The sequence below is a fragment of the Ursus arctos genome, unplaced genomic scaffold (genome assembly GCF_023065955.2).
Source record: "Ursus arctos isolate Adak ecotype North America unplaced genomic scaffold, UrsArc2.0 scaffold_25, whole genome shotgun sequence".
In the NCBI taxonomy this organism is placed as follows: domain Eukaryota; kingdom Metazoa; phylum Chordata; class Mammalia; order Carnivora; family Ursidae; genus Ursus; species Ursus arctos.
The window spans coordinates 5,580,032-5,593,713 of NW_026622930.1; the positions used below are offsets into that span (position 1 = coordinate 5,580,032).

At 46.4% G+C, this 13,682-nt stretch overlaps 1 protein-coding gene across 2 annotated transcripts in view; it reads left to right on the top strand.

Annotated features, from left to right (window-relative positions):
- The first annotated feature begins 425 nt into the window (after positions 1-425).
- Positions 426-13,682, top strand: part of SETD3 (SET domain containing 3, actin N3(tau)-histidine methyltransferase) — a 77,247-nt gene continuing 63,990 nt past the window's right edge. Inside the window, exon 1 of one of the 2 annotated variants that reach the window (XM_048219883.2) lies at positions 426-561. The gene's annotated coding sequence lies outside the window, so the exon portion shown is untranslated. Of the gene's footprint in view, positions 562-13,256; positions 13,362-13,682 lie in introns of those variants that run through there. The other variant, XM_026515328.4, reaches the window with a different exon arrangement.

A 13,682-nucleotide genomic window follows, 5' to 3' on the forward strand; every position in this document is an offset into this window, starting at 1 on the left:
CCATTGGGCCTGCGGGCCAGAGCGGTCTCGGCCCCCGCCAGCTTCGGGGCCACAATTGGCTGGGCTGTGCCCACGCCAGGCGCTGATTGGAGGACGGGCGACTCAGCCCCCGCCTCCCGCGTCCGAGTTCCGTTAGCATGTTCGGTTGCTCCCGAATTCCCTCTCGCCCCGGGGGGCGGGTCTGACGGGATGGACCCCTTGGCTGGCTCCTCCTCCGCCCCTCAGAGACCACTGACCCGCGGGGAGGGGCCGGGAAGAGACTGGCGACACTTTCCTCTTTGGAGAGCTCTATTTTCTTCTGATTGGCTGACAGGCGCCCCCCATGCGTCGGAGCCGCGGGCCAATGGGCGGTGGCGGCGGCGGCCCGGGGGCGGGGCCCGGGGGCGGGCGGAGCCGGGTTGGGCCGCGGCGGCGGGGCCGTCTCAGGCCGCCGTCCCGCCCCTCCCGTCCGGCCGCCGCCGCCGCCGCCGCCGCCGCAGCCTGGGGCTTGGTTGAGGCGGACGGTGGGTCCGGGCCCGAGTGTGGCGCCGCCGCCGCTGCGCGAAGGGGGCAACCGGGCAGGTGAGTGCCGGCGGCGGCCCATCGGCGCGCGCGGCCCGCAGGCAGACTCACGCGGCGAGGCCGCCCGCCGCCCCGGCCGGCGCCCCTCGGCCGGGGTCCTGCGCGCGCCCCGCCGGCCGCCCCGGGCCCGAGGTGCGGGGGGCGGTGTGCGCCCCAGGGGCCGGGCGGAAGGGCTCGGTGTGGGGGCCCGGCGGGTCGGGGGCGCAGCTCGGCCTCTGGCCCCCGGCTCTGCCGGCGCGGGGGGCGCGCTGGCCCCGGCCCCGCGGCCCCTTAGGGCACCCGGCCGGGAGGCGGCGGCAGGTGCAGGGAGCTCCGAATGCTGGGTGCCGGGCGGGTGGGGCCCGGGCCGCTCTGGCTTGCGCTGGGCGGCTGGGCGGCTGGGCGGCTGGGCTGGGTTGTGCGTGCGGCCGGCCCGCGCTCGCGCTCCCTTCCTTCCTTCCTTCCTTGTCCGCCGTCGCCCGGGTGAAGGCTGTGTGGCCTCTGTGTTCCGCTCCCCAAACCTCAGGTGCGAGCCAGGGCGCCCGAGGATCAGTCCCTGCTTCTCTCCTTCACTTTCCAGTTATAAAAACAGGCGTTGAAAATAGGTCATCTTTCTTCCCACGCGCCCTGGCCGTGGTCCACACGCTCGGCGCCCTACTAGGGAGAAGAATTCGGTGCTTTGGAGTTTGTCATTCTGGCCTTAAACTCTTCCTTCTCGCGGCTCCAGCCGGGCGCTGCAGCTCTGCCTTTGCCCCGCTTGTCCTCGGGGGACGGGAGCCGCTGGGTAGCCGGCGCCACTCGCTGCGCGGCCTCGTCCCCGCCGCGTGTCGACACGTGTAGGATCACTTGCAGGATATCGCTTTGCTCTTCCAAATGAAGGAGGTGGTATTTCAAAAGCAAACATACTTTTGAAGTGTGTTGACAGGTTACTTTTGCTTTTAAAACCCTCCGAAATGTTAACAGTTTAGCGATGAACCTGCTCATAGCTTGATTGTGGTGATTACACAGTTGCATGCGTTTGTCACAACTCGTAGAAGTGGACACCGAAAAGTGAATTTTATCGTGTATAAATGGTACCTCTCCTTCTCCTCTATTTTTCTTCTCGAGGCCCCACTAGTATTTCAAAATTGAAATAATCAGTAATAATCTTGGAGAGGTTTTTCTTACTATTTTAGGTGAATGCATTTAACTCAAGAATATAGCAGAATAAAAGCAGCTTTCCACTGTTAAAGTTGGGCAAGAGTTGTGCTTGATCCATGATATATTATGTCTATACAGGCTACTGTGCACGCAGTCCCGCCTTACCAAATTAGTCCCAGGGACTGCTGTGATTGATATTCTGGTCAAGTTCCAACAATTTAAGGAGGAGTTTTTCTCTGGCCAGAGAAAGTAGTTTGCAAAGCCAAGTTCTCAAACAGCTACAGAACAACCTCTTTATTGGAGTTCCAAACAATCTCAGTTTTTAGCCTTCTGCTACCCCTTCCTGTCTGCCCTTCTTTCTCTCAGCTTATTTCAAATTGTAAGTTAATGTCTGAAATGCAACTCTAGTCTGAGAGGGTAAAATGGTTGTTGCTTCTCATCCCTTCAGTTTGCTGACCTCTCTTGGTGCTTTTGTTCCTGGTATGGGAATGATGTTGGACTTGAAGATTGAAACATTTATGCTATGGAAATGAAAGTTCCTGTTCAGTTCTGTCACAGAGTGCAATAAGATTGTCAATAAGAAAGTAAACACTTACTCAACTTCTCTTCCATGCGGTGAACATTAGGCCACAGTAGTTAAATCTTTGCTTTAGAAGCCCCTGGAAAATGAGGAAAATGTAGGGGTTGTACTCAAACATCTTCCCATTCTAGAGTTCAATCGCTGGAAAACTGTTTTTGTTATGAGCACTCACAATAGCCTCCTTAAAGCTTGATGCTTCCGTATCTAGAAGAGCATGACATGACAGCTAGAGGAAAGTGTCAACAGTAGCACAACAGAGGCCTGCTGATACGGGAAATATTTAGTAGACAATTACTGAATTCAGTAAAACCAGGTACACAGTTTGTACTATGTGGAATTTCAGCAGAAATAGGAGTAAAAATCTTACTAGCGGAGGGTTACTGTGGATTCTTTTTTTACTAGATGTCCGTTTACTTTGAGGCTTTCCAGTTTCTTGAAATGTTTTAATTACATGGTGGTCTTTTTTCCTTATCTTTAATCTGAAGTAGCTTTTAGAAATGTAACTAATCATAGTGTATCTTTTTGTGTGTGCGTAGTTCGATGACTATCTTCCACTGGGAGGATTTCTCTTTAGAAACTGGTTTGCTTGTCCCTGGCCGCTGTGCCTGGTGCTTCTACTGGGGGTGGGGATGAAGAGTTTCAAGTGTGTCTCCTCTCCTTGTACCTAAGTCCTGGGAATGGAGCCATGATTTTGTTCCTGTATTAGAGGAGCAGAAGTCATTTATTACTATGGCATTAAACATTTTTAACAAGACAGTGAATATATTTTTATCCTTATGTCACTCTGGAAGTTGCTTGTGGCCAGTTGTTTTCTTCGTTAGCCAACCCTGTATTTGGGCCCATTGTTTCACCATTGAGGAATAATTTTGATTTGCTATGCATCCTTTTTCTCTTGCTACAGGCATAGATGTGTTTATCTTGGACATCAGTTCATTCCGAGTTCTGTTTAACCAGTGAAGAGTAGTAAACTAAGGGTTCCTTGCTTATACATTTTTCTAAGTTTCATTTTTGTTGCAGTCACAGGTGTACCTTACTTGGCAAAATTGACTTTTGTACTTTGGAGTTCCTGACTCATCTTGTTTTCCTATTCCTAAAATTGGAGATGTTAAATATTTTCATCTGGAAATAGAATTAATTTGCATAATGTTTATTAAAGTAAAATGAATTTTTCACAGAATATTAATATATATAATCTATTACAAAGGAGTTGAACTTTTTTTTTTTAAGTCACTTAATAGTGTTATGTAAAGAAAGCTTAGTTAGCAGAATTGGCAAGATTAGAAGTCCTACTTTTGTTGTTAAATTTATCCAGTAACTCAAGCCAGAGATTAGCTGTGTCGACTCTATTTCCATTTGGGGGTTTCCTCTAGGTTTTAGAACTAAACAGCTCTAAAACGAGAAGTATAAACAAAAGTATTGACAATTTGCAACTGAAGTAAATTTGAATGAAGAAAAATGATTCCAAATGATTATAAAATTCAAATACCAACGTTAAGACTTTGAAATTATTTCTTATTCTAGTACTTTCTAAGTAAAAGCTAATTAATAATCAGGATAAGCCCAAGTGGAAGACAAGTCCAACCCTGAAGTTAAGATTTTGAAGGGGATAACTGGTTACCAAGCCAAGTAGGATCCTAAGCTGTTACTTGTCTAGCTTCAGTGACGGGGATGTGGAGGGTGGGCAGGGAAAGGGACAGAGGAGGAAGAGATGCTTTCACTCTTTTTCAGAAGGACTAGAGAATTGTCCGGAGAATGTAGATCATGAGGTGTCTACATAGAACTCTAATAAATATGCAGTGTTTTAGGCTTATTACCTATCTACGATCCTGAATTTCACTTTTCACTTTTTTTTTAGGATATAATTCATTAGAACGTAGCAAGGTCTAAAAAAATCATATGACTAAGTAATTTAAAGGTTTCAGTCTCAGAAAATAGGCACGACTCTTCAATATCAATACTTTTCCAGTGAGTACAGTTAAAAGAAAGTAAGGATTAGTGTTGAAAAAAATAATCATTAAAGTTGCTTCTGCCATATTTACTAATGATTGACAAATTTTTCCATTTGTTGGTTGTAATGACTTAGCATTACTACATGTCATAGTCACCCAAGTGGTTACTGCAGTTTCTTGATCCACGACAAGAGTGTAGCATTGCAAATCTCAATGTGGGCTATGTGGGATTGGGCAGAAGTTTATTTGGAAGTTTTGCTCATGTTTCACATTACAGCTGAGGCTGCTCCTGTTTATTTGGACAAGGCCAGCAAGATGGCTCTATACTTTTAAAAGGTCAAAGAGATAAAACCTTTACATAGCGTGTTTTACTACTATAAGGGAATACTGTTATTTTGAACTTCAGAGGTGATAGCCAACCTTCCAAACCTTCACAAGTGGCTTGGTTTTGAGCTGAATCCATGAAACACTCTTGAGTATTAATAAAGTTTGCCATCGAGGTGTGTTGGTGAGGCTCTGCCACCAACTGAGTCTGCATCTTGCATAGAATTTATTAACCTTCCTAAACGTCACCTTTCTCATCTGCAGAGTGGGTATAATATTTGTCTCCATCTATTGTGTAGAATGCTTACCTCGGTTCCTGATACAGTAAATGCCCGATTGATGCAGTTATGATGAAGATGATCAAGTTGGGGACCTGCTGTGGGACACTGTGTGGCAGGGATGATGGTTTCAGTAGCCTGGAAACAACGTGATGGCATGAGAAATTGCATTCAGGTTCAGACACTCGTTTGATATAGTGTGTCTGTCTTGCTGAAGATCAGTTTATGTAACAAAGGTTTTAGTTGATTACCATCTTACCCTAAAGGCTATGGGCCTATGCATGTGTCACTCATCTGTGCATCAGATCAGATACTCAAGAAATATGCACTGCACGAATGAATGCACTCCTTTGTTTACCTGACTCGTAGGAAAGCTAGGGCAGTCTCTGGCATATTAGTAAGATTCCCTTGATTTGAGCTCCAGAGAGGCGATTCCCACGGAGCTGTGTCCCTCTCAGAGCTCATCTGAAGGGTTTTGTTGCCTTGGGGATAAATGTTCACCGAAGTGGTTTTGTCCACTTTTGAGAAGGGATATGCTAAGCCTGGAGAAGAGAAGACTTTGTTGGGGGGACAGAAAGTTGTCTTCAGAAATTTGAAGGAGTTGTTTCTTTTTTTTTTTTTTTTTTTAAAGATTTTATTTATTTATTTAACAGAGACAGCCAGCGAGAGAGGGAACACAAGCAGGGGGAGTGGGAGAGAAAGAAGCAGGCTCCTAGCAGAGGAGCCTGATGTGGGGCTCGATCCCAGAACGCTGGGATCACGCCCTGAGCCAAAGGCAGACGCTTAACGACTGCGCCACCCAGGCGCCCCAGGAGTTGTTTCTTTTGAAAGGCGGAATTAGGAAGTGTCAGGGAGGGTGATGAACTTTCAAACCGTGTGCCGGAGCGGCTCATGGCATGGAGGTGGGCAAGTGGCAGCTGGCAGTTAGCACGCTGTGTGGGGAGGCAGAGGAGCACCTCCTGAACCATTCAGCACAGCAAGCCTCAGGGGGTGCGTTTCTTCCTGGCCATGACATGCTCCACCCTGCCTCTTCCAGGGGTTTCCAGACCTGAGTTTGCCAGTGGAGAGCAAGGCACTCCGACACCTGTCATTGCTTCAGGACCTTAGGTGTCGTTCTTTTAAACATGTGCGAGGTGGAGGGTTAACACAGATAACCTCAAAAGTCTCTTCCAAACCTGGTATTCCACAGTCTAGAATCTTGAATCCTTATGGGAGGAATGTGGGTGGTTTGAAGGTAATTTCTTGACAGATTACAGCTGTTTCTTCACTTAACATTTTTCTTTTTTATTTTAGAAAGAGATAATAGGAAATGATTATTCATGATACCAAATGATTCTTTGCTTTATGAGAGGTTTTTTCCCAACTTCCTTTAAATAGGAGCCTCATTTTAAGTGTATTTACAATTTAATTGAACAGCAGTTTAAAACTGAAACTATTGTGTATTGAAAAGTCAATCAGAAATGGCTTAAGCGCTTCTAAAATTACCATGTAAATTAGTGAAAAGTTAGCAAAAAACACTATAGAAAGCAAGAAACATCTGTATTTTTTTTAATCCCAAATTTGTGTAGATCTTTCTATCCCTATCTGTCTATCCATCTATTTATATGACAGCTCAAATTGTTCTGTATAGAGATTGAAATTTTACTTACATGCAACTTACAGGCCTTCATTCATCCCCCTACTTAAGTAGCTACTGACTTGAAATTAATTCTACCTTCTTGCCGGCCTGCTTGCCCTGACATCTTGGTACTTTTGAGTTGCGGCACATCAGCACCTCCTTTGATAGGGATTGGAATGATGGATGCTTGTTACCTACTTACACTGGTAAAGTTAGTATGGCTTGAACCCACTAAGCCCTGCTACTGTGCAGAGAGAGCACGTGTCTCCCCTACATGCTAGATCCAGGTAACGTGGTCGCGTGCAGTACAGGATGCCTCATTAGTTTCTGTAGGACACAGAACACTGCACAAACATGTTTCAGTTTGAGAGGGCTTTTGTTTTCCTAAGCCACCATCCTATAGTTGGTCTATTTAATCCAGAGTGTAGTGATCTGATCCTAATGGCCTGCCAGATATTTTAGTGAGAGTCTTTTCTTCCTGCACAAAGATTAGGCAGGCTCTCATACTCCTTCAAGTACATTTACAGCTGGGTGCCTGAGGTAGGAGGACGCAACCATAGGACAATTCTCTGCTTTAGTCAATCCAGCTGTAAAGTTGGGTAGATTCAGGATACATTGAAAAACAGATGCTGGGTTAGAGCTACAATTTTCTGGTTAAATTGCCAAATAAGTGTAATCAAAAATGTTTATTTGTATTTAGTTGAAAGCAACTCAAGAAAAATACAAATTTATGTACTTTTCATTTAGAATTAAAAAAAAAAAAAAACCCACCCAGCTGAATCCTTTCTCAGTGTGTCAGTGTATGTGAGCTAGACTTTGTAATAACGGGTAAAGTAGCTCCCTCCCTCACTGCCCCCGCCCCCCATCAGCCAAGTTGTCTAAACGTGCTTTATCTTATTTCTCCTGACTTTTTATTCCACCATACAGATTATATATAAAAGAATCACTTGCTTGTTCGGAAGTGGCTGTTGATTACAGATGCCAGTTCGTATTAGTCAGCAATTTAAATAATTGAATATTTTAGTTTTATTTATTTTATGGTTTTTGAGAGTATTTTATCTACTAAGGGGAGAGATTGTTGGTAGGCTTGCTAAATAGTTTATAGTGTCTTCAAGAGCCACATTTTGAGGATTCTATGGATTTTTCAAATATCTTGATGGTGAAGAAACGTAGATATGTGTGAAACTCCTGGCTTCCTGTTTCTTTTCATAGAGGGCCTTCTTTTGAACTATAACTGTTTGTAGAGTCCATTTGTCTGTCAGTCCTGTGTTGCTTTTCTGCTTAGTTTCTTTTGTCTTAAGTATTGTTTAAGTTCTTTTTTTTACTGTGTACTTTGGTTTGTCTCCAGGTAATGCCGTAAGAATTGTAAATGATACCTGATTTCAGTCTAAACTTTGGGAAAAAAACCTTTCAATTAGCATTGTAGCTTCTGGGTTATATTTGGAATTTAACTTGAATGTGTCTGTGTGTGTCTATGTGTATGTACACATATTTAATTTAGACATCTATACTTTTCTTATATAAATATTTGAAATAAATATTGAAAATAAATATTTGGTCTCTGTAGGAACTTGATGAATTTCTAATAGGTAGTTTTTTTCCAGTGGGGGCGTAAAGGATGCTTAGGCCACCGGTTTGTTCATTTGTTGAAACTTGGAATCTAGCCCCAGATCAGCTGAAATCACAATGAAAATTATTCATTGTGTGTAACACATTCTTGAATCGTAAACGAAAAGGGTAGGTAGTTATTTCTAATCCATAATGTGAAGGAAATCTTCATTAGCTAAAAAAGGCAGAAGGGGGTTGAATTTGGGAAACCACTCAAACCGGATTCTAACACCTTCTCAAACTGCGTCTTAAAGTGTAGTCATCCTTCTTTAATTGTACTTTTCCCCTTGCCCCTCTCGTCAGCTACTTTTTGTAGGTCTTTGAGGAATTACCCACGCTGTAGTCTTGGTTCCCCACCTCACCATCCTTGATGCCTGCAGGCCTGGCCTGCCTTCTTTTCGTGTTCTCCAGCGACTGGCACAATCTAGGCACACAGACGCGAGAGCTTGTTTAACGGAGTACATGCGTCTATGTTTAGAGCCTGCCTGCGTGCTGGGAATGATACAGGATTTCGGGGTTGAAGCTGTGGGTCCATGGTTTGGTGGCTGTGGGCTCTTGGCCGAGTCATAGCCATGTTTAAGCCCCCCAACATGGCTGTCATCAGTGCTGGCCTCTGCCGGCTGTGCTGGGGGAGGTGTCTGGCCAGTGCGGAGCACCGTGCAGATGATCGTGTCCCTGGTCATGATGGCCCATAGAGCTTCAAGCTGTGTTTGGGCCACAACTCCTTTTTTTCTTTTGGAAGTGGACTGGTTCCTGCTTTGTTGCTTTCTAAGAGACTAAAGACGCTTAAAAATTTTGGATTTGTGTGTATCAGAGATTTTCTGTTACGAAAATATCGAAAAGCTTTTCTAGTGATAAACTGTGGACTCTCAAAAGAAACTGTCTTTTAATTTTAAGGGTAAATTCTGTATATTTCATGTACACATAAAAATTTACGTTATATTTTTAAGAGTCATCTTAGTTTTTTAGCAGAAGTAGATAAATATTTAGTAAATATTGCGTTTTGACTACTGTTTGATTCATTGGTGGGAGAAAATACGGAAATGGTTCTTTGACACAAAATCTTACTACTGTGATGGGAGATAAACCTTACCCACGAGTAACACTGATGTATCCAAATATGATATGCAGAGATTTTCTTTCATTGAACAAGTATCTGACCTTCATCTGTATCCATAGCTAGACCTGTGGGTAATTTAGAGATGGAAGCTTTGGTTATTTTCTGCCATGAGACAGTGGGCAAAGTAGGCCCATCAGTAACGTAGATGGTGGTGGGTGGGCCCCTGCAGGCTGTGGAGCTGGGCTTCTGCAGTGCAGGGAGGGTGACCATCGGCGAGGTGGGGTCGTAGCCAAAACAAAAACACATGTGTTCACTCTGGGGTAAGGCATGTAGGCCTCAGTGACGGAGGAAAGAGTGAGGGTCAGGGAATGACAGCCAGGCCAGGGGCTGAGGGAGGGCAGTGTGTGGGGAGCTGGTGGACCATGACAGAGCCTGATAGTCTGTGGGGTAAAAAGAAGTAAATATGTATACTTCCAGGTATCCTTTCGTTAAAGTGTGTCCTACAGAAACTGGAAGAATTGGTGCCAAACCATATGTAATCTAGAGATAAATGTATGTTACAACCATCGATGTGCAAGTTCAGAAGATTGGCTACTGGGCTGTAGAACTGGGTACAGAGAGCCCTACCCTTTGGAATCCTGAGTTCATTCAGACTGAAGGCTGGGTGACGAGCCCATGGCTACCTCTGATTCAGTGCACAGGGGCCCGAGCGTGTGGGGACTCCTGGGCAAAGCAATTCCAGGGCAGCTGGGGAGCTTTCCAGGAAGGGGTCAGTGCAAACCCGTTTCTGGGAGGACAGATTAAGACCTGGCCTGGACCTATGATCCTGTACCCGAGGGAGGTACATTCACTGGGGACAAGGACAGACAACCCCCTCATTTAATTAAGACGAAGTGAATTAACATCTATATGTAAGATTCTTACTGCCTCCCCCAAGCAAGCTGCTTTCTCTCCAGTAGGGTCTATATCCCTGTGGGAGGGAAACAGTTCAAAGAGAGTTGCAAAAGACTGAATCTCAAGGTAAGGCAAGACTTTAGCGTCTACTAATCACCTTGAACTTGGCTTGTTCTTACTGACTTTCACAGGAGCCTAGAAATTCCTCAAGGACATTGGGGATGTTTTGGCTGAGTCTTTAAGTTTGTGAAACATTTTGTCAGGAGAAGACAAAGCGGGTGGTGGAGGATAGCTTCTTTCCAGAAAATGGGGAGGATGAGCAGATCCCTGCAGTGTGTGGCATAAAGGGGTAATGGGTAGAGTGAAGGCAGGTGGGTAAAGTGGGGTGGGGCATGAAGGACCTCAAGGGCTGTGCTGGGGAGGTGGGACCACCCTGTGAGCTGTGCAAAGACCTTGTGTTGAGCAAAAGAAGCCTACATGTTCATGACATGAAGTTCAGGAACAGACCAAACTAAGCAATGGTACTGGAGTCAACACGACTGTCCCTTGCTGGGGATGGCTGTGACTGGGAAGGCGCCCAGGAGGCTCTGTGAGTACTGGCACCTTACTGGGAGTGCTGCCTGAGCACTTTATACCTCCATTTATAAAGGCTAACTGTCCTCTCGTGGTGGGGAAGGAGATTGGAGGGGGGAAAATGAAGCCAGAAGGATGGAAGGAACTGGAGGGGAGGGTCTTAACTGGCTGTGGCCTAAGTGACCGGTTCTATAAACATAGGCAACCCCCCCCCCGCCCCCGCCTTTGAAGGTTATGCTCCATGTACCTACTCTCCAAGGTGCTAGTTGACAGATACGTTTGGAAATTTGGCCTGGGTTGTATTTCTATGCCTATTACTCATTTCTAAAAGCCAGCGGTTTTCTGACTTAAGGGAAAGAAATCCTGAGTTTTTAGTTTTCAACGGTAGAGTATTACTGCCAAAGGAATCTGTTGTGTTTCCAAATCATTGTGACCAGATCTTTAATGGCCTCTCACTTGTGACAGGAATTAGACATTTCCTTAATGTTCTAAGGAGGTAGAAACTTGGGTAGGATCTTCAGCAATGCAGATTTTGACTGAAGAGCTGCCCAAAGGAGGGAATGCTTTTCCCTGGGAGCTCATGAGCACCCTATTCAGAGAGCCTGCTGTGTGCTGGGTTCTGGCTGGAAGTTGGGGCACAAATAGAAATAGGACAGGGTGCCTCAAGGAGCCTGTTATCCAGGAGGAAAGCCAGTGTGTGAGCAAGTCTTGCAGTGCGGTGAGATCCAGTGGTACAAGAAGTGGTACAGAGGAGGGCATCTTACAGCTAGGAGGATCAGGAAGACGTGATACCCGGGCAGGGCTTTTAGAGAAAGCAGGCTACTGAACAAGTGACTCAAGTAGTGCAGGTAAGGGGTGGGGTGGGGGAGATAGAGGGACAGGGCACAGAGGCACGAGACGGCACCTGTATGAGGGACTGGGCGCTGTTGGTGGTGGTGGAGCCCAAAGTGCTGGGCCAGGGATGGCGGCGTGCGGCAGGTTTAAGTGGTAGCGATGGGCTTGGCCACAGAGACCTGCAAGGGACTAGTGTTCACAGTGTAAGCGCGAGATGAATTCAGGAGGCAGGCAGGAGCAGGTGGCGGGCAGTTGGCCACATCCAGGGGTGTGGGCACTTGGCAGGGTGTTGTTGGGTGTCACGTCTGGAAGACATTTTAGCCCTCCTGTCCCCTGCAGTGCCCTGTGCTTTTGCTCTGCATTTAAACAGAGGAAATGGGGCAGTGGCCAAACTTTAGAGTCACGCAGAGCTGAGTTTCAATTCTAGCTTCACTTGTTACCTGATGTATGACCTTGGACAAAGCTGAAGGACTTCGCCTTCCTGAGAATGCCATCTGAAAGATGAAGATATGATTGGGGGCGCCTGGGTGGCTCAGTCGGTTCAGCATCCGACTCTTGATTTGACACAGATCATGATCTCAGGGTCATGGGACCAAACCCCACATCAGGCTCTGCACTCAGGGCAGAGTCTGCTTGCGGAGTCTCTCCCTCTGCCCCTCCCCCAACTCATTCTTGCATGCCACTCTCTCTCTTTCTCTCTCCAATAAATAAATAAATCTTAAAAAAAAGAAAAAGATGAGGCTATGATTTACTGATAGAGGGTCTAGGAAGATCAAATGAGGAGATGTATGTTAGCCCAGCACCTGGCAGAGTGTAAGTACCATGTGCATACAGGCTCACTGTTGCTGTTTTAATTAATGATCATTATCTCAAGACAGGTATCTACGTGCTGGGAGTGATGGCAGTCCGGGAATCCCTGCAGGAAGACCTGGGGGAGATAGGGGACTGCGGACAGAGTGCAGAAGCCTGTTTGGTAGTGGGTCCCCACACTGTGGGCGCCGGCGCGGGAGAGCATGGCTGTCTCGGGCTCACTTGCCCCAGGCCTGCTAGGAGGGGGGAGAGTCCTGGGGCGCCTCATCAAAGTGATGTTTTCAAGTTGTTTGGAGCCTGATACGCAAAAGGCTTGCAGGCAGGGCTGAAGGGAGAGGCCAAGCAGGCCCATCGCTGACAGTGGCCGGTTTCTGTGGTTCTTTCTGCAGAGCTGTATTTGGAAGTGCGATTCAAGTCCTTTCCAAGGGGGGGATCTGGGGATGGATAAAATAGAGGAAGGGGATTAAAAGATACAAGCTTCCAGTTATAAAATAAGTGACAGAGATGTAACATACAGCATAGGAAATATAGTTAATAATACTGTAACAACTTGGCGAGGTGACAGATGGCAGGTCGATTTGTAGTGAACACTTTGCAGTGTATACAAATGTTGAATCACTATGTTGCACACCTGAAACTAATACAATATTGTATGTCAACTACTCTTTCAGAGAAAGAAAGAAAAAGAATACAAAAAAATCACCACCCTAGAAAAAGTCTTTCTTTCTAAACTTATGGGTAGTTTTTGTTATTTTGGGGTCAGGGTCAGTGGTTCTCTGCAGAGAGCCTAAGATGCAGAGAAGAGCAGCCGGCGCTCCCGGGAGGCACTGAGGCTCTGCCTTCACTCTTGGCCACGAGCATGTGGGGAGCGTTAGTCTCCTTTAAGAGGCTAGTCCTTCAGTTCAGGAAAAGCTGCTTAAGCTCTTCATCCTTCTGCCCCCATCCCCGTTTATTTATTTATTTTTTCTGCTTTTGATCCTCAAAGCAGCTAATTCCTTGCTGCAAACGTTGTAGATGTTCTTACCTGTTCCCTTTGATTTCAGGATGACATACACTGTGTATCGCTCACTGTTTTAGAAGGCTTATTAGATACGGAGTTCCATGTTCTGTTCCACACCTTAGAGACAGAAGGACCCTACCCTGGCCCTTCGAGGTAGGCGGCTTTCTGTTCTGTTAGCACAAGGGCAGTATTCGCATGCCTTCCGCTCCGATGCAGTCAGGGATCAGCGATACAGTGGAAGAGTAGGGCTTTCAAAGCTTTTATCCCATCCCTCATCTCCACCCAACAAGAGCCATTTCCTTTTGCAGAAATAAATGGGTCAGAGTACACTTTCTGGTTCCCCTTTGAGGTTACGTTTAGCTTGTCGGGGCTCCATGGAGAGGCATCGCGGTGTGGTTATTCATCAGCGTGGGGACTGCCGCCGTCGCTTCTTGGCTGAGCGCTGTCCATCTTGCCGGGCTGTCGTCCTCAGGC